The sequence below is a fragment of the Akebia trifoliata genome, chromosome 11 (genome assembly GCF_017979445.1).
Source record: "Akebia trifoliata isolate Shusen 1 chromosome 11, ASM1797944v1, whole genome shotgun sequence".
In the NCBI taxonomy this organism is placed as follows: domain Eukaryota; kingdom Viridiplantae; phylum Streptophyta; class Magnoliopsida; order Ranunculales; family Lardizabalaceae; genus Akebia; species Akebia trifoliata.
This window is the reverse complement of record NC_141385.1, coordinates 39,316,045-39,324,894: the sequence shown is the minus strand read 5'-3', so window position 1 is coordinate 39,324,894 and position 8,850 is coordinate 39,316,045.

Here is an 8,850-nt window from a genome sequence, read left to right as displayed (position 1 = left end):
TCCATAGCCCCCATAAACAGCAGCGACAACGGCAACACCACCAGTTAGCATTCCCCCAATGCCAGGTCCATGCCCTGTTTAACATTTCATTAGGATTCAATCGAAATAGAGATGTATAACTTCCTAAATAGGGGTCTTGACTAGTCTTGGTCAACTCTGAAGGTCACCAAAAAACTCGAATTTTAACTTGTCAATATATATATTCTAATGTCAAATTAGTCGGTTCTACAACTTATCACATCTAGAAATTACAGTTGTAAGTAGGATAAAATACCGATCACACACCACATCGAGCATTTCTTACATGTCAGGGGGGGGGGGGCAAATTTATATGATAAATGTGTTTATACAAATAGAAGTATTTTAATTTGAGCATTTCTTACTGTATGATGTTTTGACACTTCATACTATCGTTGGATACCACAACACATGAGGTTATAGTTGACAGTAATTCAAAAACAGATTTAAAATTTCACAAATGCAGGTATATCATGATATGTATTACACACGTATATACAAGAAGAATGCAACTGAATTAGCTGATACACATTTAAAAAAAAAGGTAATCTATAATCACGATATAAATAATAGGTGGAAACAAAATATCTAAAAGAAATTGAAATATGTTTAAAAAATTGTTGGCATTTGTATGCACATGATATGACACGGTGTTTGCACAACAATTTTTTCTTGATTAAAGAGTATCCAATGATTGATTATGAAACTCAAGAGCATGTTTTCTCAAACAACTACAATTCAGAAAATTCTAACGATAGCAAGTTTCCACAAACTCCTCTATAAGTGGTTGAGGAACCTTGTGTTATGACAAAAAACAATGGATATGGGTAAACCATGAAGACAATGAACAAAACACAACATAATTGGATCATAAGTTACTAAAACAATGGATATGGATAACAATCACTTATTATGTCCTTTCATGAAGCCTTTTTCATTATCTAATGAGGTGTGATGAAATAGATTATGGGAGGATACTAAAACTGGGTCAAAGTGGGCTATTGTGAATAGGTGTTACTTTCTTGTTGACCTACCAGAACTTGTTGGCCAACCATGTACTCCTAAAAATAATGAGGTGTGATGAAATAGATTATGACCTTTCTTTGTACTATTTTATGTTTTTTGCCTTTGTATTGCTTAAATTTATTGAACTCCATGTTATTGCAAACTAAAAAGTCCCCACAATGGACAATGAAACCGTGAGCGGCTTCTTTTTGAACTAGTTTGTTCAATGTCTTATCTATTACATGTGGAAGTTTATAAGATGTTATACTGTTGCAGGTGTATGAATTTAATCATGGTAGTACTGTACAGTAAAGGTTGTACAGTAAGGACTTACATGTAAGGGCTGGCTTAAATCTTTCCGTTTATTGGTGTTCGTTGCAACTCTTTTGGTGCTAGTTACATATGAACTATCATTTTAAAGGTTTATACTAGAGGATGCATTTTGAAAGTGAATGGTGAAAATTTGACTGGCTGCAAAATTTTGATTAGTCTCATTAAAACCTCAAGAGCTTTGTTTGTGTGAAATGTCAACTTTCTTCATGTTTCAACTTCCCTTGTTAAAACAATTCTTGCTCTCTAGCCATAAAGGAATTTCTTGTTTGGCAGAGATGGTATCAAGTAGAGCACCGAAGACATCCTTTCCATGCATATATTCCAGATAATCAAGGTTCTAGAATATATATGTATATACTGAAATGGTGGTCTCATCCATAAGATTGGTTTTGTAGGTTTTATTTTTTGCTTTTTGTTTTTTGGAAACTGTAGCCATAGTTAGTTGATTCCCAAATAAAGGATTAACTTGATAAATTGACACACACACACACGCCCTTTATGAGAACTGTTGTAGATATAAGAAACAACACCTAAACTTTAAGGTTGTGGGTTTGATTTCAAATGATCTATAAAAAAGAAAGGAGGTTTCGATATCTATATTGCACCAACTGTATGTCTGATCCATGACTTAATCGGTTCAAATACACTAAATGGAGTTCACAATCATTTGCTGTCCAAGCTTGTCCTTTACATATTTGTATTGTGTATATGCTTCTCATTCACAATCATTCTTTTTAAGACCAAAACATTGTTTTGCATATGGTTTTATGATGAACCAAATGGGCTTTTTAGACCTGTTACTGACTAAACCATGTTCAGTCTTAAGCTTTAGTATCTTCTCTAGGCTTTCCTTATGGGGCCATTTTGAGGTGCATCATGAGACCATTTTGAGGGCCATTTAGGATTTTATAATTGTCTTTCGTTACAATTCGATGAAAACTTGAATTGGGTGTCCTACTTTATATCTTGTTTCCTTTGCTGTTTCTTTTTAAGGATTTCTTTTGTGAATCTTTTTAGAGTTCTCTGTTTCTGTTTGTCACAGGTATATGTACTGGAAGAAGTCTTCAGAATTGACAAGAAGGGCAAGTCGATCTATGGCTTTCTCTTGCACACTAAGTAGCTATATCCCAAATTATATCCTTCACTTAAATTGTAATTTTAGTCTAGAGCTTCGGTATTTACATCATTTCAATTCGGATTTGGAAGGATTTATCTCAGCCATTGAAAACCAAGTGCCTGAAACTAGGTTTAAAATATATTGCAGCCTACAACTAAAACTAGACTTACATTTTCATCATTGGCCTCAGATTGTTCTCGCCAGCCACCAATGCGTCGATATCTGTACCATTTGATGGAAATGCAATCTTTGGATACATGATATTAGGTGAACTTTAATTTCCCTTATTTACTTGCTAATTGTAGTTTGCATACAAATTCATTGACAAAAGAGATCTTAAGGCATTAAAGTTGTTTGAAGGCGACTACGGTCTTAAAAATCATCCCAATCACTCTCTATTGTTTCATTCGAGTGGGTTTTTGTATATTTTGGTAAAATAATTAATTTTTTATATTTTATTATTTTAATACAAACTGCCATTGAAGTTATTAAAATATTCTTGCAGCATTCCTCTTGATCCATTATTTATGGAGGACAACTTGCCACCAACTCCTTACAATGTGGTCAAGGACCAAAAGTATTGTGGAGAGATTAGAGTTTGCCTCACATTCACTCCTGAAGTATTTGTCTTGATGCCCTTTAATCTATTTATATGCTAACTACTATACAGTAAACAACCTTCTCCATTAGTCACAAAACCTAGATGGGAAGAGAAATGAGTGAAAAAAAAACAAAAACACAACTTAAGTTCAAGCCCCTATGTGACTCAAGCACTACAAGATGGGCATAATATATGACTCAAGCACTATGGTTCTGTGCACATTCCACGTCAATTGAGTGTGTTTGAGTTTAGTATTATTCTTTTTAATTAACTACAGAACATGCTTTGTCTGTATTCCATCTTTTGTATGATCATTGATTTCTTCTTCTGCTTCTTGTTTTGTAGCTTCGGCATTGAAATCAGAAAAATGTCACACTTCTGTCGATGAACCTTTGATATTGATGGTATGGAATGATATCTTGGTAATCATGTTTAAGTTACATCATATAATTATTACATTTTAACCATTATATAGGTGCTGCAAATGTATATTTCTGTTCCCTCACTATTACTCAACACATTTGAGTTTGGTGTCTCCTTGCATTGAAGTGGATGGCACTTTTATTGCTTCTCCCTGCCCCCTCCAAAATATATATAAAGGTAATCTGGGATTTTTTGAAGGACTTGAATCAGCAGTTCATTGGTTTTATAAAAACTCAAAGACTTACCAAATCGGATTTCTGGTTTCTTTCCAATCTTAGCTTGTTAAAAGAACTGAACGTGGCATTAGGAAGATCTATATGGCTTTTTGTGTAAAATCTTATATCTTAAGAAACCCTTGAAACATTTGAGAAAATTGAGGGTCCACTTGATGTTGTATCTTGTATCTAACATCTCAGTTTAAGGAACTCTCTATGAACAGTTGCATCTGCTTCAGTTCATTTATTTTCTTCTTTGGAGGTTCAATGTTTTATGGGATGCTTATGGTTTCAATGGGACTTTTGGTGGGTGATCTGTTCTCGATTAATTTTTCTGAATAGGATGCTGTGTCTGGAACAAGTTTTGGTTGAACCCGGAACACCACATGGATCTAGGATCCTATCTCAAATGAGATATCATATTTTGTGGATGGAGAAAAGGGTAAGCCTATTGTTTCCAATCATAACTCTGATTTACGTTATGATCTCTTCCATTGAGGATGCTTAATCGATATTTTTATAGGAAGACACAATGTTTTTATTGATAAAAAAGGGAAGACACTATGCTTTTATCTATACTTGTGGATTTAGTATATATACTGTGTAGTTTTGCAGAGTTCTTTTAGTGCCCTTTCTATGTGTATACAAATTGAATGTTCATTGCTTTCAAGAAATGCTGTAAATTTGATAATCCAACTAATGAGGCTTCGAAGGACTTGGTGGCTGTAAAACATGGTGCATTTGTGGTTGCTCCTCTGAGTTTCATAGTTTCAACTGTCATCTCTGTTTATTGTTAGATATGTAGAAAATTGAAGCCAAATAATGCGTTATCTTTTGTTGTGGTTTTGTTGCTCTAGGTTCCATTGATTGGATTTGAAGAGAACAAAGAAAAAGATACAGGATTTTACAGATTATTACTCATTTTGAAATGTTGCCTTCCTTGCTGCTACTTGAACCAACTCTAGGCTGCCCATGGTGGCATTAGTGCGTATGATCGCTCTCATTTGTTCTTCCAAATGATGAACATGACCGACCACTTCTTGAGGTAAGTACCCCTCTTTCACCAAGCTCAAGCTGGCCAACATCTTGTTTGTATTGCTGATGACCCACTTTGTTCTACTTTCTTTACTACTAGTTTTATAATCATCAACATCGCATATATTCTAAATCTCCTTTTTCAGGTTAGACTTCTTTGTTGTTTTATATATCACCTAAAACTTCAACAAATGCTCTTTAAAATCTCATTCAGTAACTATGTTCTTAAATGGGTTTGAAAGTGATATCTTTTCATTGATGTACTTGACAAGAGAATACACACTCATGCAGTTTTCAAAGAAGGGGTCTTTCAGTAACTCATCTGTAGCGGGTCTCTTTGTTGGATCTTTAGCCAGGCAAGGAAACATCATTTCTTTGAATACTTGTGTAGAAACTGTGAACCTCCACTTCTTGTAATCATAGATGAGTAATGGGCTTCCTATCATCGTGAAATCAAACATGATAAAATGTTGGTCATTTTCAAAGAAAAGAGGAGGTTTACTAGAAATGAGTTCTAAAGCAGTCATCCCAAACAACCATATTTTTGACACGGCGGTGAAGTCTTCAACCATCGCAAAATCTAACCAATAAGGACTATCTGATCTAGAAAACAGTGGCAATATAGGGAAAATCCAAACCTTAAGAAAAATAAGAAGACACGATAGAGCGGGGAGAGCCAAAAGAGATAAAAGACATCACAACCATTTGCTTCTGATTGTGTTTTATTTCTAAGTAATTATGTGACTCAATTTCATTTATTAGTACCCAATTGTTTCTATTAAAGCTTGTTTAGTAATGGAATTTCAATATAAAATATGAATTTTGAGTTGTTTAACTTAATTTGGAGCTTTTTTTTATGATTTTTCTTTTGTTTTTTAATTTTCTGATTTTTTTTTTTAATTTCTTTTATTGTGATTGGTGAATTAGAGGATACTGCTATTGTTTGTTAAACCTCCAAATTCGACGGCCATACTCTATGGATTTTTTTATATTTTTTTTGAAGCTCATTCTCCAATAATTTGATAGTCCAGGGCTGTAAAAAAAAATTCTATAAGAAAATATTTGACGGGAGGGTCCGTCAAATTTCTCAAAATTTGACGGGCTAAGACCATCAAATATGAGCTTTTTTCACATAGTGCAAGGGGTCAAATTGGAGTCGAATTTTTCATTATCAAAATTTTTTTTTGACGCGTCAAAACTATCAAATTAATGAAGGATGGGAGAAATCTGACAACTCTTAGCCATCAAATCTAGGAACATCAAGAATTTTGACGGTCCTAAACCGTCAAAATTCAATTTCTAAAATTCGTGGGTCTTGGCCCATCAATTTTTTCTGTCGAATTTTCCAATTTTCACATAGTGATCCAATAGACAAATATGATCCATGCCTTCCTTTCTTGATAAAAAAATTATAGTCGTCAACTAGCTATTTGATCGGATACAAGATGAGGATTTTAAATTTTATGTCCACATCATTCATATCATTCTAATTGACTTTTATAGGATTTTTATTTTAATTTGTATGTTTATTATATGTTCCTATGAATTTTTATTGATTGGAGGCTGTGAATTATGGTGTTCATAATTAAGCTATGGGAGTGCAATAATGTTAGGGTAACAAATTTCTAGTAGTTGATTTTGTTTCTTAATTATATTTTCTTTGTTTACAATTGTGTGTCTCATTTGGTAGTTGGTTTTGTTCTTAATTCTGTTGTGTTTTCTTCTAAGTGTCAACAAGATGAATAAATGTAGAAATTCTTGTATGTCTGGTTTCACTTTTGTTTTGTCTATTAGGAGAAGATTAACTAAAAATGAGCAATGTTATCTACAAAATGGGATATGATTGTATACAGGTACATATATACATGGTTTATAATATATATATTCACTCGTCATAATGGACTAATAACGACTTCAAATGTGCGAGAAAAATGACTGTCATAAGCTATGGATTTTAGTCAACTTATATAATCCATCATACCCATTATTTTGCTTCGAGATTTATGTCGGTATTAACGATAGATCTTAGTTGTTTTTCAACTCGGTTGTTTAGCAAATTTGAAATAAAATGATGATGATTGGACCTTAGCTTGACTCTAGTATTTGCTTGTTGACCATAGGATTTTCTTGGATCGTAATAGAAATCGATCATCTCGATCGAGTGGGTTCGGTGCCTAGTACCTTCTGAAACCTGTAATCCGACCCCTTACCCATGTTTCTTGCCTGTGGACCGATTCAAATCTATTTTGGAGTTATCTATAATTTCTAGACTTAAACTAAGCGACGACTCCCTATTTTAATAAAATCTCCCCATTTTTATTAGATATTTTTTACTTTTTTGTAAAAAGTGTCGAGGTGATTTCAGTAGCGACTCCACTGAGGATTTTAAGGTCAAACTTGACCCATTCCAAGACTATCCTTAGGTTGGTTTTTCACTTGAGTCAACCTAGTTGACTCAAAAAGACCCTCTAATTAGGCAAGATTTTGTCATTTCTTTCTTCGGTATGTGATTGGATATGGATGATTGATTATTTCTTGTGATTGGTTTGATGATTGAATCATGTTGCTTGTATGATTGACTATTCTTGAAAATGCCTTAGGCGTACCTTTTCCTTTTGCACATACTCACGAGCATGCATAATCCTGTTTGCATCATGATATGTCCCTAAGCTAACCTGGTCCTCTAGGACATGGGGGGACGCATTTGAACGTTACAACTTCAGATAGTACCTTTGGGTATATCAAATTGGAATACCATATACTATTTGACTAGGTGAAACTGGGAGGTATATTGGTATTTCGGGCTGAAATGACCTTTGTTTTGTCTTAATCTAGCCTCAATCTTGTAGTGAACTTAGAAACTTGAACTTAAGTGCGGTTTCATTAGGCCACGACTCAAATCAACCATGGGAATTCTCAGATTGCTCTATTCAATCCAACCAAAAAATAAGTAGGTGGACCAGTCCATATCGCTTAAATTGAACCCATAATATCGGTTTAACCCAATCGACGTAATTGATGAGACATACCATATAATACTAATTTAAACTAGTTGGCCAAATTAGTAAATAGATATTATGGATCAATACATGGACCAGTTGGACTAATTGACTCAAAACATATTCGATGAAGTGATTCAATTAGAATATTTGGATCCATTGGGTCGAACTAGCCCAAACCCAAATATGTATATAGTCCCAATTACTTTGTATTAGCCAGTTTAATTCAATTGATTGAATATTTCATAATTGACAATATCGAAATCAATAAAAAATCATATTAAGGGTTGTACCAACTAGCATAACCTGGATCTTACTTTTTTAAGATGGTACAACCCTTAATCATGGTTTGAAATTTTTTAAGATTTCAAATCACTTGACAAATCATCTTCATGTAATATTTCTTGCTTGGAATGTTTCACTAGTTTGAGACTCTGAATCTAGGGGTTAATTAAACAAATGCTATCAAAAGGGACCTTTATTTTTTTAAATTGTTAAACCTATTCTTAGGTTTGCAAATAATAATCTACTTTTAACGGGGTTCCAAGGTTATCATTGCGTTTAAGCTTAAGCGTTCGCCACCTAGTTGGAATCATGAGTCATGTCGATTAAGACGAACATCAGTACCAAGTAAACCATCAGAAATGGTCTCAAAATCCGAATTCGTAGAGATCTGCAAGATCTTGGCAGTTTTCATCATGGACATAAATAACATAAAGACCAAAATAGAAGTATTAGAATAGATCTCAGAGTCAACAGGAAACCCCCTTGACCATTTAAAGGAAAATGGACCAGAAGGCAACATAGCCAAGCACCCATAAGAGAATTTTGAGCTCAATGGAGATGAAAACCCCATAAATGAAAGTCCTATTTTAACCAACAGAATGACTCAATTGGAGACAACCTTGAAAAGTATAAAATGGATTGATGAGATAACGGTAGAAATCGAGGCTCTGAATAAAATCCGTAGGATTATTTTTAGGATTTTTTGCCTGAAGAGTTTACAATGTCGAAGATGAAAAAGTTCAATGGAGTAGGTTGTGCAAGAACACATCTCAAGGTATATGTCACTAACTTGTGAACTTTGGGCCTCAATGATGAACA